Genomic DNA, 17,560 nt, shown 5'->3' with positions numbered 1-17,560 from the left:
GCGCCTCTGTGCTGGGGATGTCGGGGCAGGTCGGGGTTAGCAGGTGATGGGGCAGCCGGGAGCTCTGGTGCTGTTGTAGATTGCAGGGAAGGAGGAGTGAGTGTGACAGGCTGGGAGAGCAAAGCCCAAGGGTCTGATCTGCTCAGGGGGCGTCGGCGTGTCTCTAGGGCAGTGGTCTCCAAGGTGGGGTGCACGCACCCCAGGGGCTGCACCAGAGGATCCCAGGGGGTGCGCGGCAGGAGGAGCGTCGCCGAACAGCACTCTGCCGTTTTTTTTCTTTGACGGCAACTCTGCACGCCTGCGGCAGGTCTTCCCGTCTTCTTTCTACGGCGGCACTCCTGTGGTAGGTCTTCCCTTCCTCTTTCGGCGGCACCCTGGGGTGCGCGATCCAAAAACTTTGGAGACCACTGCTCTAGGGGCCTTTCGGGGTTGAACTAGATGACTTCCTGAGGTCCCTTCCAACCCTGATATTCTATATTCTATGAAACCATGGTCCAGATCGAGCGCTGGGTAAATCAATGGAGCTATGGCCCATTGACACCAGCTGGGGTCTGTCCCATTGCCCAGCTCAGGGCAGGAAGGAGCTCACAGCCCCAGGACAGCTCTTCAAGACTCTGGTCTGGGGGGAGCTGGGCTTAGAAACCTATCTGGATCTATCCGCGTTGGGGTCACCGGACTGTACGGGAGCTGGGAGCGAGGTGCTGGGACGAGAATGGGAAGTAAAGCAGCTCAAGGGAACATCACAAGGGGCTGGGGGGACACCAGCTGGTACCAATCACCACTGGGCTGGGGCTTTCTGTTGTAGCTGGTGCCCCCTAGAGGGGAAAGGCCCCTGGTGCCATTTCCCACCCTCCTGCGCCAACTAGTCCCCAGCCCTGGGCCAGATCGCAGCGGGCAATGTGTACAGTGGTATATATATATTTTACAGGCCGGCAGATGAGTCCGAGATCTTGACCTGAGATCCCCAGGCTACCCTGTCCCCTCCATATCACTGTTCATGAGTCAGACCCTCATGTGCCCACCCACTCCTCACCTACACTTCTGTCCTTAACGCAACATGTATTGCTCTTGGCATTTACAGCAAGATCACTGTCAATATGGGAGCCCATAACATTGGGGAACAGGAACGGAACCAAGAGAAAATCGCCGTCCACCACCAGATTCCCCATCAGCAATACAAAAAGAAGACCCTTAACATTGACATCATGCTGCTGCAGGTATCATCCACTTCCCATCACCCCACCCCCTGTGACCTCACACTGCTGCAGCTGCCTCCCCCATCCCATCACCGCACCCCCAGTGACCTCACACTACTGGAGGTACCACCGCTATCCCAATACCCTGCTGCTAGTGACTTCACAGTGCTGCCCTCCACCCCATCACCCCGCCCCCAGTGACTTCACATGAAAGCAGTGGACACATCTCCATTTTCCACTGTTGAGACTTGTTGGTCCCTTTCAGCTCCACTTCCTGTGCTGATCTGGTTCCCTGTTTTCCCTCACGTCCATGGCAGCTGTCACACAGCGCAATGCTGAGTAACTGGGTGCGGCTCATCCCCCTGCCAAATGCCAAGTCCAGGGTGAGGCCGGGATCCATGTGCAGCGTGGCTGGATGGGGTCAGACTACATAACCCTTCCCAAACTCAAACTCCGCCCAGCACAATGCTACCCAACTCTATCAAACTTAACCCCTGTCCTGCACAACTGTCCCCAACTCCAACTCTACCTAACACTACCCAATCTCTACTAAATTTAACCATTGTCCTATCCAGCTCTACCCAACATACCCCCGTCCTACAAAACTCAACCCTACCCAAACTCAGCTCTACCCACATCCTCCCAGTTCAAACCCTACCCAATTCTACCAACCCAACCCCAACTCTACCAAACTCTGCCTAACCCTACTAGTGCTACCCAAACAAAAAAGGAAACACTTCAACACAACAAACATTTTTGCTGAAGTTTCCAAAGTTGAAAAAAGGCCATTTTTTACACAAAACATATTTCTTGCCCAATATTTAAACCTCCCCTACTCTGCTGTAATCAGATCTGCAGATGAAAAGTCATGCTAGAGATGTACAAGATGTAACTGTGATTATTTTAAATCCCAGGGTGATTCTGGTGGCCCCTTGGTATGTGAGAGTGTGGCCCAGGGCATCGCTTCATATGTTGACGTGCATTTGTGGGAGCCAAGCGTGTTTACAAGACTCTCCACCTTCATCCCCTGGATCCAAAACATTCTGCAGAAACAGCATTAGAGGAGACACCCATTTTCCTGGCTCTTTCCCTGGCTAGACCAGCCATGGGCTAACAAGGCTTTGCAGATTATCTTCATTAGTCTTAGAAAAATGCTATGAATTGATTGGTTCCCCTGAGCTGCTTTACTTCCCATTCTCCTCCCAGCACCTCACTCTCAGCTCCCGTACAGTCCGGTGACCCCACCGCGGATAGATCCAGACAGGTTTCTATGCCCAGCTCCCTCCAGACCAGAGTCTTGAAGAGCTGTCCTGGGGCTGCGAGCTCCTCCCTGCCCTGAGCTGGACAATGGGACAGACCCCAGCTGGTGTCAATGGCCCATAGCTCCATTGATTTACTCAGCGCTGGATCTGAACCATGGTTTCATAGAATATAGAATATCAGGGTTGGAAGGGACCTCAGGAAGTCATCTAGTCCAACCCCCAAAGGCCCCTAGAGCAGTGGTCTCCAAAGTTTTTGGATCGTGCACCCCAGGGTGCCGCCGAAAGAGGAGGGGAAGACCTACCGCAGGAGTGCCGCCGAAGAAAGAAAACGGGAAGACCTGCCGCAGGCGTGCAGAGTTGCCGTCAAAGAAAAAAAACGGCAGAGTGCCGTTCGGCGACTCTCCTCCTGCCGCGCACCCCCTGGGATCCTCTGGCGCAGCCCCTGGGGTGTGTGCACCCCACCGTGGAGACCACTGCCCTAGAGACACGCCGACGCCCCCTGAGCAGATCAGACCCCTGGGCTCTGCTCTCACAGCCTGTCCTACTAACTGCTCCCTCCCTGCAACCTACCACAGCACCAGAGCTCTCAACTCCCCCATCACCTGCTAACCCCGACCTGCCCCGACATCCCCAGCACAGAGGCGCTTACTCTCCCTTGCAGTGAGTGGCCGTCAGTACGAAGTTTTTCTTCCCCAGGAACCCTCCACATTCTTTTAACCTGTCCATCTTGTATTTCCAGATAGGCCATGTAGGGTATGGAATGGGGCTGGGCTTCATGTCCCCCGATGATCTTACCTGAGGGGGGACCAGGTTCATATAAAAACTCCCATCGTCTCCCTGGCTGGGCTGGGACCGAGCTCCCCATCCCAAAGGGGAGTCCCCACAGCCTCAACCCACCCCCTGTGATGTTCTCCCTGGGGGATCCCTATGCCTGGAACCCTGCCCCCTGCTCAGCTCTCCCCCACACTGGACACCCCATGGGGCCGGAGGATAAATCTAAAGCTCTGACCTGCCTGGGTGGAGAATCAGTACCAAACGCACCGGGAGTGGGTCAGTAATCGCACTGCCTTGAGTCAACGGCATTGGGGGCCAAAGTCACCCCAGATTAGGCCAGGCAGCCCCCAGAAGGGCCCTGACAGGTCCCTTGTGGATTCTTCTCCTTCTCCATTATCCCACAGTGACTGGCCAGGGCTCCTCCAAGACTGACCCACCAAACATTTGGTCCAATGGAAAACTGTGGTTTTTAATAAAGGCATTTTTTCTCAGAAAGCCTCGTCTCGAACCTGTCTGAATTATTGTGGTGAAACTGATTCTTTCCCCCCAGTTGTGGGTAATATTTAGGTGAAAAATTTCTGGTTTTGGTCACTGTAAAAGTACTACTTTGGGATTAGCTCTGAAGTCTCCATCCAGGGGGCTGGGTGTGTTGGAAAATCCCACCTTTAACACATGGCTGGTATTTGCATTGGGGTGGAACCTAGACCCAGATCCAGGTGCCCACATTGTATCATATGCTGCACAGAAATTAACCGATACCAGGGATCCCATTCTTCCACGCCTTGCACTGACCCACACTCCCTGCCACAGAGTGTGTTCACTTCAGGCAAACACGGGCAGAATCGGATCCTGGGCTGAGCTGGGAACTGGTCCCAGATTTTTTGGGTCCCAGCCCAGTGGCCTCACCCCATGACCAGCCTCCCTGTGTAGGACACATCTTGGCAGAGGGGTCCCACAGGAGCCTTTGGGGGCTGGGCCACCCAACCCTTCGGGCTGCTCTGATAGCCCCAACCACACTCAGGAGAGGCTGCAGGGTTCACTATAACCCCCTTGGCCCAGTACGATCGGAGAGAGACCCTCACTGCTGCACAGAGCTCCCCTTGCCGGGTCAAGGCCCTGCTCCCCACAGGACCCACTGTAAAAACCATTTGAGATCAATGCAGATGTGTGAATACCTGACTAACTCTATTTACATTAATTCTAGATTCATTTAAGTTGATGCAATTCCATTCTAGATATATCCATATCCACATAGCTACATGTGGATCCATTCTAGATCCATCCACATTCATATAGATCTCTTCTAGTTTCATCTAGATCCCCGTACATCCATTCTAGACCCATCTCCCCACCCTGCCAGTGCTGGACCCACCTGACTTGGATACAAGGCCACTGGGGATGTTGGCTGGGAGCATCCAGGACTGACCCTGCGGGAGGTGGGATGCAGGAATGGCTGGACCAGTGATGCTCCTGGCTCTGTGTGTGTGAATACCCCAGGGAGATGGCACCTCCCCAGACAGGACAGGGACCCCACAGACAGGGGACAGGGCTGAACCCCCTTTGTGGGTTGATAGACCCAATGGGGCAGCAGAAGCAGAGTAGGTGTCTGACTCTGACAACGTGCTTATGGGGGAGGAAGTCAGAGACACTCTGGGCATCATGTACATACTGACCGGCAGGAGCTGGTATCAGGGTTATCAGAGCCGCACCCTTGTCTATCTCACACACAGGGAGGATCAGGGCATGTTATCTCACCCAGCACTGATAGTGATTAGTGTAACCCACAGCCTACACCCAGGGCAGGAGGACGCAGGGCTTCTTGGTCCAAGTGGTTCAATAGCTGGAAACAAACCTGTAGCCCCTGGCATGGGCAGGTGAAGTGACCTCTTGTTATGCTTATAAGAAGCACGTGGAATCTTTTTCAAGGGGATAAGGCAATACGCTGTGTTTATTGAGAGAACAATTTAAGCATTAAAATCAGCATATGCTTCCATTCTCACACACACACACACACACAAACACACATACACACCAATGGATCTTATAGTTACCAGTCCTTAGCGCTGCTCTTTCAATTTCTGTGGCCAACTGGAAATGCACACAAGGGAGGGGGAGCTGGGGCCTCTGCCAAATGCATTCAAAGCTCCGGTGTTGACGCAGAATGAACCCAAAGTCCCATGGCCATACACCCTTCTTTTATAGCAATAAGTTCCCCTGCAAGTCTATGGGCCCTGCTGTGTCACACTGGAGTCGTTAATCACAAAGGGGTGCCCGGGGGGCTCTGGATTTGCCGCACGCTGGGGCTGGGGCCTCTGTCAAATCAGCATTAATTTGGGTTGTTTTCCGCAGCTGTTTCTTATCTCGTCTCTCTGGCTCCACTCTTTATCTCATCTTTGGGGGGGGGGTGCCTCTGCTTTAGGGTTGTCAATCTGCCCTTCTTCAGCCCTTCTGATAATTAGGGTGGCAACTCTCAATTCCTTCACTCCCCTCTTGACCATCCGGCTCATCTGGTACTGGTGCCTCCTGTCTCTATCTGTTAGCATGCCATACATTCTTCACTCACACACAAAACAGTAAATAATTTCAAAAGCAAGAATTACAGCCATAACACTTCTATCCTTCTAAAAACAATCATTAACTCATAAAGCAAAGAATAAAACCAAAACAACTTCTCCTTACTAATTCACAACACCTCATATCATATACTAACAAAAATTAGAATAATTATCACTTAAAACAATTTTCAAGGTTAGGCTTTCAGACCTACACTCTAGGGTTGCTTGGCTCTTCTCTGTGTGTTTCTAATGGCGTCGGGCTGGAGGATTCAGGGTGGCTTTCCCAGGTCTGTCTTTGGTGTTTCCATTGGTTTTCATGGCCAGCAGCGGGGAACTGCTCACGATAATGGTAATAGCACCCAGCTCTTCAGGACTGTCTGTCATGCATAGGCCTTACATCACAGGTGTCATTCTCCCCATGGGGTATGGGGGGAAACGGAGGCACAAGGAGGGGCAGGAGATGCTCACAGCTCCTCAGTAGGCCAGGGTCAGAGTCTTTCCAACAGGCTCTTTGGGGCCCACAGCAGCTGGAGATGGTCCCTGCGCAAGAGAAAGGGTTATAAGAGAAGAAGGCAATAGCCCCAAATCTCTCTCTCCCTTTCTTTATACCAACAGCATCAACAACACTTGAAGGAGAAAGGAAGCAGCACTGGGCTGGGGGGAGATCCTGACTGAAGTATTCAGCCAGTAACACTGTTGGATGCATGGTGAGAGAGACCGTTGGTTAGAATTCACTTAGCTTGTTAAGTTAGGTATTAGCTGTGTTTTACCTCTTCTTTCTTTGTAACCAAATCTGACTTTTATGCCACATTACTTGTAATCACTTAAAATCTCTCTTTCCATAGTCAATACACGTGTTTTATTGTTGTATCTAAATCAGTGTGTTTGGATTCAAATTGTTTGTAAAGCTCCATTTGAGATCACGGGATTTGTGCAGATCATTTTCAATTAATGAAATGACAGACTTTCAATGAGCTTGTAAGGTCCAGAAGGAGGTGCTGGGCAGTACAAGATGCACATTTCTGGGGGCAAGTCTGGGACTGGGAGTTTGCTGGTGTTGCCCTGCAGTGTAAGTGAGGAGTGGCTGCCCATAGCACTCACACACCAGAGCTGGGAGTAACTAACATGCTGCAGGGACAGGCAGGTCTGGCTCAACAAGATGAGGTGCTGGAGTCCTGAGCTGGCAAGGAGAACAGGAGCAGAGGTTGTCTTGGCACATCAGGTGGCAGCTCCCCAGGGGGGTTCTGTGAACCAACCCATCACACCCCCTTGGGAGCTGCCACCTGATGTGCCAAGATTACTTCTGCCCCTGCTTTCCCTGCCAGCCTGGGAATCCAGCACCCTGTCTTGCTGAGCCAGACACGCCCGTCTGCTCCAACACAGACCCAGAGCCTGAACCAAGTGTCCAAAAGCTGCAGACTTAACTGAAAACAGCTAAGAGAAGTGTGCTTATCCTTAATACTCAGATGCCCAACTCCTAATGGAGTCTAAACCCAAATAAATCTGTTTTACCCTGTATAAAGCTTATGCAGGGTAAACTCAACTTGTTCACCTTCTATAACACTGATAGAGAGATATGCACAGCTGTTTGCCCCCCCTTCCCCAGGTACTAATACATACTCTGAGTTAGTTAATAAGTAAAAAGTGATTTTATTAAATACAGAAAGTAGGATTTAAGTGGTTCCAAGTAGTAACAGACAGAACAAAGTAAGTCACCAAGAAAAATAAAATAAAATGCGGAAATCTATGTCTAATCAAACTGAATACAGATAAGATCCTCACAACCCTTTTAGTCTCTGTTTTTGGTTCCAGTTTCTTTCAGGTATCCTTGGGGCTGGAGGGACTCTCTCTTTAGCCAGCTGAAGACAAAATGGAAGAGTCTCCCAGGGGTTTAAATAAACTTTCTCTTGTGGGTGGAAACCACCTCCTCTTTCCTATCAAAGTCCACCTCCAAGATGGAGTTTTGGAGTCACCTGGGCAGGTCAGATGTCCATGCATGACTCAGAACTACAGGTAGAAGCCATTGTTCACATGCAGGGACGGTGCAAGGAAGTTTTGCACCCTAGGCGAAACTTCCACCTTGCGCCCCCCCTCCCGCAGCCCTGCGGCAGCTCCCCACCCCCCCCCGAGGCGCCCCCTCCACGGCAGCTTCCCCCCCCTCTGCCCTGAGGTGCCCCCCCGGCAGCTCCCCCCCGGCAGGTCCTTCCTCCCCCCCCCCCGGCCCGGGGAGCAATGCGGCAGCTCCCCACCCTAGCTCACCTCTGCTCCACCTCCTCCCCGAGCACGCCGGCTCCGCTCTAATTCTCCTCTCCTCCCAGGCTTGCGGTGCCAAACAGCTGATTGGCGCCGCAAGCCTGGGAGGTGGGAGAAGTGGAGCAGCAACGGCGTGCTTGGGGAGGCGGCGTAGCAGAGGTGAGCTGGGTTGGGGAGCTGCCATGGCGGGGAAATTGGAGCCACCGTTTTTTGGCGCACCCAATCTTGGCGCCCTAGGAAACCACCTGGTTCGCCTTAATGGTAGCACCGGCCCTGTTCACATGCTACCTTGAACGTCCTCAAGTAGACTTCTTATGTGGACTGGAGCCTTCCAAGGTCCATTGTCCATTAAGTGCTTCTTGATTGGGGCACTTAACTTTGTGAATTCCTTTCTAAAGAAGCTGACCAAATGCCTCAGAAAGCTTACTTAGAAATTAGTCAAGTATACAGCCAATATTCTTAACTTCATGTACAAAAATGATATATGTGTACAAATAGGATGAATAGCTACAATAGACCATAACCTTTACAGAGATATGTTATATGGCACCGGTAGCATAAAACATATTCCAGTTATGTCACAGCATCACAGTCACTTCCCCTCTTTTATCCTTTATTTCCAGCTTGCTGGAAAGATCTTTTCTGTGATGTGGGTTAGTCGGCCCCCATGGTGTACTTGCCTTCTCCTAGAAGCCTCTGGGATAGTGGATTGGGTGTTGATGAGCCATTAACACCGTCTGGCTATTGATGGCTACTCCTTTGTTGTAACTGAAAAGGCTGGTAGTGGGTACTCCCAACCTCACAAGGTATTTCAGTAACACATACAGAAATACTTCACAACTTCATATATAATGCTAGCACATATGTACAAAGTGGATTTTTCCTCCTTATTAAGTTGTACATGAGCCTATATGAGTCTTACTGTTTCACATGAATACGGTGAGTGCCTCAGTTTCCCTGTGTATTGCACCAATGCCTAGGTGGTGGGAATAAGGGTGTGTGACTTTTGCTGAGACCCTCGGGGGTAGGTGAGTCAGTTCCACCTGCCTGTATGTAGGTGATGAACGGGTGCCCTTCCTAACCTGAGACCCAGGAGCGGGATGTGACCACTTTGCCTGGGAAGTGAGACAAATACCAGGAGGAGAGACAACGGGCATGTTGGAGGCCGGGTCACTGGAAGCTGGGCAGTCTCCTGTTTGGGACTCGGCGAGGGGTGTCCAGGGTATCCGGCCTGGGATCCCCCCAAGATGGACTTGGCTGAAAGTCACTGATTTCTGTGCCAACAAGCTCTGTTCTATTCTGTGTTCCTGTCAACTAATAAACCTTCTGTTTTACCAGCTGGCTGAGAGTCAAGTCTGACTGCGGAGTTGGGGTGCAGGGCCCTCTGGCTTCCCCAGGGATCCCATCCGGGTGGACCGGCCAAGGGGAAGTGTATGGTGTGAACAGGGATGCTGAAAGCTCCAAGATCAGACCAGGAAGGCTGTAGCCAAGGAGGCTTTTTGCCCTGGACAGCCTGCCCCAAGGGCGTCAAACTACCCAGAGTCCTGGCTAGCTTGATATAGAGCAGTTCCAGAGCATCGGACCTGTGACTCTGTCACAACATACAAATCTACAGGATATTAATGTTTAGCAGATAAAGACATTTAAAATGATTCCTCACAGGCAGACTTTGTACAAACATATCATAATTCTTGACAGTGGTGAAATTGGGGTTCTAGGTGCTACTTTGAGGTACAGAGTGTCATTCGTCCCCGCTTAGTTTACTGCAGGAGTGTTAGTCACTGACTAATGTGGAGGAAGTGGGCCCAAGATCCTTTTCAGGTTCTGATTATACAACTCCCACGTGTTGCTAAGCATTGTAGTGTTACACACATGAGCGCTTGCAAAGTTCTGCGTATCTTTTAACACTTTGTAGATCAGTCTAGTGATCTCAGACGCTAGCCAGTGTGACTTCACTGGGTTGCTAGAAACCATCTCTTTGTATCCGTGCAGCATTCTTAACTCAATACAGATATTAATGTTTTCTAGAGTGTAGGTCTCTTGGCATTTAGCCATCAATGGCGTGAAGTGGTTGTGACAGGTTGAATCACAGAAACCCCTTGGGGCTGCCACCTCATGTGCCAAAACTACTTCTGCTCCTGCTTTCCTGCTCTGTCAGGTTAGGACTTCAGTGCCCCCTGCCTGTTTTGAGCCAGACCCGCTAGCCTGCTGCAAACCCAGACCCAGGTCTGAACCACGTCCCCTAACAGCTGTAGGCTTAATGGAAAGCAATGTACAGAAGTGTTTCTGTCGTTAACACTGAGATGCCCAAATCCCAATGGGGTCAAAACCCCAAATAAATCCCTTTTACCCTGTAAAAAGATTATACAGGGTAAACTCATAAATTGTTTGCCTTCTAGAACACTGATAGAAAGATATGCAGAGCTGTTTGCCCCCCCCCCCCCGGTATTAATACATGCTCTGGGTTAATTAATAAGTAAAAAGTGATTTTATTAAATACAGAAAGTAGGATTTAAGTGATACCAAGTAGTAACAGACAGAACAAATTGAATTACCAAGCAAAATAAAATAAAATACGCAAGTCTAAATCTAGTCCAGTAATAAAAACTGAATACAGATAAAATCCTCATCCAGTAAGTTTCCTTTTACAGATTAGTCTCCTTCTACTCTGGGTCCAGCAATCACTCACACCCCTGTAGTTACTGTCATTTGTTCCAGTTTCTTTCAGGTATCCTTGGGGGTGGAAAGGCTCTCTCTTTAGCCGGCTGAAGACAAAATGGAGGGGTCTGCCAGGGGTTTAAATAGACTTTCTCTTGTGGGTGGAGACCCCCTCCTCTCTCCTATGCAAAGTCCAGCTCCAAGATGGAGTTTTGGAGTCACCTGGGCAAGTCACGTGTCCATGCATGACTGAGTCCCTTACCAGCCAAGCCACATTCCTGGGAAAGCTCAGATGTGGATTGGCATCTCCAAGTTCATTGTTGGCTTAAGGGCTTCTTGATTGGGCACTTACTGAGAATAGTCTTTTCCCAGGAAGCTGACCAACTGCTTCACTAAAACCTACTTAGAATCAGACAAGTATACAGCCAATATTCATAACTTTGAATACTAAAATGATATATGCATACAAATAGGATTAATAGATTCAGTAGATCATAATCGCTACAGAGATCTGTTACATGGCATATGCAGCATAAAAGAAATTCCAATTATGTCATATATATATATATTCATAAGCATATGTCATAAACAGATAGTTAAGGGTTAATGCCTCTTTTATCTGTAAGGGTTAAGAAGTTCACCTAGCCTAGCTGACACCTGACCATAGGAACCAATGGGGGAAGACGATTTTTTAAGAGGAAGGAGGGAAGATTTTCCTTTGTGCTCTTCATTAAGTTCTGTGCTGAAGTGAAAAGATCCAGGAATCAACCAGGGTAGTGAGTATTAGAGAAGGAATAAATTAGCTTCTGTTTATTTCCTTTTGTGACTTCTATTTGCATAGAGGGAGAATTAAATTGGGTTTCTTTGTATAACTAACATTTTGCCCAGAGGGAAATCCTCTGTGTTTTGAATCTGTTGTCTGAGAGAGTAGCTTTTATGCTAATCTCACAGAGGTATTCCTTTCACCCTTTTTCTTTAATTAAAAGTCTTTTCTTTAAAACCTGATTTATTTTTCCTTGTTTTAAGATCCAAGGGGTTTAGATCGGTGTTCATCAGGAAATTGGTGGAGAAGTCTCTCAAGGCTACCCAGGGAAGGGTTATAGTACTTGGGAGGGAGATATTTTGGGGGAAGACAGAGTTTCCAAATGACTCATAAACGGTTGTTTAAAATGATTTGGTGGTGGCAGCATACTAATATAAGCTGGTCATTAAGTTTAGGGGTTCTCATGCAGATCCCCACATCTGTACCCTAAAGTTCAGAGTGGGGGTGAAACTTATGATAGCATATTTCCATAAAGCTTTATGCGGGGCACCGTCACAGTGGTGTGCCTCAATTTCCTTTTCCACACAGTAGACCAGGTTTATTATGGTTTCTCTGCTGTGACAAGCTTCAAGGCCATTTATGGGTATTAGCTGAGAAGCAGCATTACCATAGGGCTTCTTCACACTGGGTGTGTTTTAATTTTACCACTCTTAGCATGTCCCAAATCTTTTCCCCCAAAACATGCATGTTTCATCTTTCTATAGAATTTACCATCAATACCAAATTCTTTGTCATAAGGTTTACCATTAGAATTAAACTTTTTATCATGAGATTGAACAGTAACACCAAAGCCCTTATCACAGGTTGGCATTTACAAGTATCTTTGTCATACCGTGCCTTCTGTTTAGACAGTCTGGTTTCTTCAGTACCCATTGTGTCTTACAACTTATCTATGAACTTAAGCATGTGTTCAATTATTAGTTTTTCTTTCTTTTCAGTGTTCCCTTCAGTGACCCCTTCAGTGTGGGTCCTCAATCCAATGGTATCTTTGGGGCTTTGGTACTCCAGGGACTGCTGAGTAAGGATGTAGCAGGATTCTGAATGTTGGCTAGCCCTCTGTGGAGCTGTATCCGAAACCCAGCGTTAATCACATGCAAAAGATCCTCCTCCCCTCTTGGGGTTACCCTGGGATCTCCACTCCCAACACTGGGACCTTTCCCGACCTCTTTGCCTAGAGGGTTATGATATGTGCTGTCTGGGCTAAGCGTGTCTACTCTTCGGTCAGACACATCTTTTCCCAGTATCTTTCCCATAGCTGCTTTCTGTGTTTTACCAGCCTAGGGAAAGCTCTCCTCCCCTCTGCCAGCTGGGTCATTGCATTCTCACAGACAACCATTCCTTCAGTAGGATTTGTATCCTGTCTTAAAAAGACACAGTTACTTTCCACAAACATATCAGGAACAGCGTTGTGAAAAACTGGGACCTGAATTGGGTACCCTCTGTCACCCCTGTCTCTATCCCCAAGAGGTCAGCTGTGTGACTGCTCCCCTCTGAGAGATCAGCTACACAGTTCTCTCTCACAACCTGAGTCACAGGCTGAGTGTCTGGGGGTACAGATGCTGACTCAGCCATTCTGTCCTGGGCTTCCTCTCCCAAGTGACCAGTGTGGAGATATTCATGTATCCCCACTAATCCTTCCCCAGTTTCTTCCTCTAGGACCCCTCTAGGACACATCTCTCTATGCTCTCTAGCATGGGATCTATCTCTTGTTTAGGCGCAATGTGCTGGCAGCTAACAACCTGGACAGTTCTGTCACTGACAGGCACCTCACCCTGTTTCCTTCCTGCAGAGGTGTTGCCTTCAGTTGCAGTGCAGGTGTCGGTCTCAACCTCCCCCATACCTGGGAGCATGCCGCTTTCACTGCTGTAGAGGAATCAACGAGACTTTCCCTCAGCAGCTCCTGTGACTTTATCCTTTCCCTCAGGGGTCCAAGCATAAAACTCCTTCTTGCTGCGGGTAAACACCTTAACAATCTGAACTATGTAGAAAAAATCATTCCTGATAAACATGTCAACAAGAATATGGTCTAGTATTCCCACTGTTACTACACTTTCTAAACCATCAGTTTCTATGTGCATTTTGGCTAAAGGCACAAGAATTGCTTAACCTCCTATAAAAGCTCGCCCTTTGTCCTGGCAATATGCCACCTTCCTGAATTATACTCTGCTTAATCACATAAATTTTGACACCAGTGTCCTTCCAGCCAACATATTCCTTGCCATTAATCTCACCAACATTTATGTGCTCTATACCTGGTTTCGCAAAGGCTAATCCCACAAAATCAATATGATAAGTCTCAATCGCCTGTGAGGTTTCTGCATTGAGGACAGAAGAATTAGCATGACCTATTTGCTGCCTGCTTTCTCCCAGCACAGGGCATTTATCCCTCAGGTGATCAGTGGAATTACAGTGATAGCACCTTCTGGGCTCTTCTGTTTTCACTGGAGATTTGGGATGGGGATTAGGGGAATGGTTTGGGGGAAATGAGTGTCCAGCCTCCCTCCTTTTTCCCAGGGGTAAAATGGGAACCCTGCCTCCCACCAGGTTTAAAGCCCTCTTTCTGTGGTTTACTCTCCGTAGACGCCTGGATCCACTCAAAGGCATCAGTTAGAGATTCCATCTCATCCACAGTTCCCACGTTTGTCTCTAGACACTGTTTCACGTCATCTTTGCATATGCTGGGGAAATGCTCCTGAGCAACAAGATCCAACATTTCTTCAAAGCTTCCAAACCCCTTTCCCCTTGCTCATTTCCCAGCGTATCTTTTATCAGGTGTACATTACTCAGACCAGTCCCCCTCTTAAGAGTCCTAAATTTCACTCTATATGTGTCAAGGGTAATCAGAAATCATTCCAATTTATTTTTTACATTTAGAGTAATTTAAGCATACTGATTTGACATTTCATTGAATAGATTCAGAGATTTGCCAGTTAACTTTGCAACCAAAATGGATATTTTCATGTGGAGAGGACACACACTAGCCTTTGTAAACTGAGCTGAGATTTCCCAGGCACTTCAACCAAAACACACTGTATTTGGTAAAATACAAGGCAGATTGATTAACTACAGAAAGATAGATTTTAAGTGATTATAAGTGGGGCGCATAAAGGTCAGAGATAGTTACCACAAGAAAATAAAAGGTCCATATGCCTTGTATACCCTAAACTTTTAGTCTAAGCAGGATTTGAATCAAACAGTGTTTCTCACCCTGACAGATGGTACAATCAGGTTACAGTTCCTCAATACAGAGACTGGACTCTTTTGAACCTGGGACCAAATTTCCCCTGCTTTATGTCTCCTAAACATCAGCTGGTGATAATTCTTGAAGAAGAGAAAGAGCTACAAGAAGGTGGAGCAGATGCCCCCAAATGATCTATCCCTTTCCTTCTACCCACAGCACTCACAACACCGAAAGTGCAAAGGAAGCAGCATTGGACTGGGGAAAGGATCCTGACTGAAGGCAATTCACCCTGTAAGATTGCACGAACATGTGGTGAGAGACTTTTCAAACGATACCTCACAAGGCATATTTTGTATGAAATTTATCACCGTCCTGTAAAGGGTTGAAGAAAAAGGTACAGACTATCACAGGGGATCGGGGCGTGTTGTCTCACCCGGCACCGTTAGCAATCAGTGTTAGCCACAGCCCATGTAAGGAAGATCTGGGGTAGGGCAAAAAGGAACATTGACAGCAGGACCGAGGTGCCCTTGAGAGGAAAGACCTCATGTCCCAGCTCCCCATCCCTGAGCCAGCCAGCCCCCCGCCCTTGGGCCAGATCGAAGCCTGCTCCCTCCCTCCCCAGAGGGGAATGGCTTCCAGCAACTGAGACACCAAATATTGGGAACACGAGGGCTAGTTGTGCCGGGCTCCAGATGTTGCATCGATGGTGCCTTGTAGCCTTCTAAAGCATGATCTTTGCCCGTCATTGATGGTGACAGGAGCCTGTCAACTAAACCTCAGGTGATCTATTCTTCCCTTGATCTCCCAGTGCTGTCCTCAAGGGTTCGCACTGGCGAACTATGGGATGCGGGGGGTGATTGTCTTAAGGCTGAGCCTGTCAGGGGTGCCTGGGAGATGGGGTCACCCCATTACCATTCATTTGAAAGCAGGGGTCCAGCGCCTAGGGAGGAGATGGGCCATTGCTCTTGTTGGGGGTTGGGGTAAATCTTGTTCCAGGTGGGACCTCTGCTCTCATAGATTAATGCAAGGAAGCCATTTTAGCCATCTGGGGAACCCACAGCCATAGCTTACAACACGCAGGCATGTGGGAGTGCTGGAGTAGATACCAAAGAACGTGGCTCCATTGACTTCCCAGGGCGTGCCTAGCAAAGGCAGGGGCTGGGGCTTTGCTCGGAGGGACAGCTGTTCTCCACGTGCGAGAGAGAAGAGGGGTGAGAAGTGGTGAGATGGCCGAGCAGACAGTAACGGAAGTACTGGCAATGTGGCTATAGGAGCTGGACTGTGATGGCTGATACACCAGGGATTGAACTGGGGGGCCTGCCAGAACTAAAAGCATGAACTGCTCTAGAGCCCTGGGCCAAGAACAGGTCCCGGTGGGATCCCCTGGAAACCCCCTTTCATTCCCCATTCAACATTGCATTTTGCATGCAGTTGGCGAACCAGTTTTTAATCTATTTCACCTGGATTAAAACAGGTTGATGTTACAGTGTCTCAATGAGAAAGTCATGTGGCACTTCAGCGAATGTCTTCCAGGAGTCCAAATCTATCTCTTCCCTCAGCATGGTCACCTCTATCAACCAGCCTTGTAATGTTGTCAAAGAACGACATCGTCTTCATTTAGCAAGGCCTGTTTTCCATGGAACCATATTGATTGGTATCAATTATATGGCTCTCCTTTGGTATCTCTACTGATGGAGTCCCATCTCAGCAATTCCACTACTTTGCTTGGGATGCTGCTCATAGACTTAGCATGTCTGACAGATGGGGGATGGGATCCACACATCCATTTAGGTCAATTCAGGATTCATCTTGATCAAACAATTCCAGTCTAGATTGATGCACACCCATGTCCATCCATTCTAGATCCATCTAGAAGAACACTGTTAGTTTCTAGACCCATTGCCCCATCCTGCCAGTGCTGGACCCACCTGCTATCTGGATCCTGCATGTAGCTATAGTATGGGTCACCAAATGGACTCCAAGGCCATTGAGGGGTTCGCTGGGGAATTCAGGACTGGACCCTGCGGGAGGTGGGATGGAGGATGCTAGACCACTGATCCTCCCTTCTCTGTGTATGTGAATCCCCTCAGGGGGACGGCACCTCCACTGACAGGGAGTGAGTGAGGCTCAAAGCAGCCCGAGCAGTTGGGTGGCCCAGTTCCCACATACTCCTGTGGGATGCCTCCGCCAATGCATGCCTCAGACAGGGAGGCTGGCCACAGGGCTAAGGCACAGCGCTGGGACCCAAGAAATCTGGGACCAGTTCCTAGCTCAGTCCAGGCTCCCTGTGGATTTCATGGGCCAGTCCCCGGGGCTGGGATTTTCATGGAGTGCTGATGGGAACTGAGTACCCAACCCCCTTAAACAGGTTTAGGATCAATCTCCCTCTGCTTCAGTTTTCCCATCTGTACAATAAGAAGAATGTTTCTGCCTGTGTCTCTTTGAGCTGGACACTCTTTGGGGCAGGGATTGTGGGTCTGAGCAGTGCCCAGCACAATGGAGAGCCCTAATCTCGGTCTACATGTCACCCTATTGAAAATAACAGCGATGTGTTAAGGTGCAAACTTTGACCAGGGAGCCAGGGGACCTGGGGCCATGGTGGAAGCAGGAGTCGCTGGGTGGGTTCTGACTCTGGGGTGCCCAGGGGGTCAGGCTGGGAGGTCACCATGTTCCCTCCAGGACTTGAAATCTGTGGGTCTGGGTATCTCAGTGCAGAGAAGCCCAGGGGTGTTTTTTACACTTGTAGTAGGAAGGGGGCAGGGTTAACCACATCCGCAGCCAGGCTGGGTGGGTACCAGAGCAGGGAGGAAACCCCCCACCCTGATATGGGCACAGCTGTGGCTGGAGGCTTCCCCAGT

Source organism: Chrysemys picta, chromosome 13, assembly GCF_011386835.1.
Source record: "Chrysemys picta bellii isolate R12L10 chromosome 13, ASM1138683v2, whole genome shotgun sequence".
Classification (NCBI taxonomy): domain Eukaryota; kingdom Metazoa; phylum Chordata; order Testudines; family Emydidae; genus Chrysemys; species Chrysemys picta.
This window is presented reverse-complemented; position numbering follows the sequence as displayed.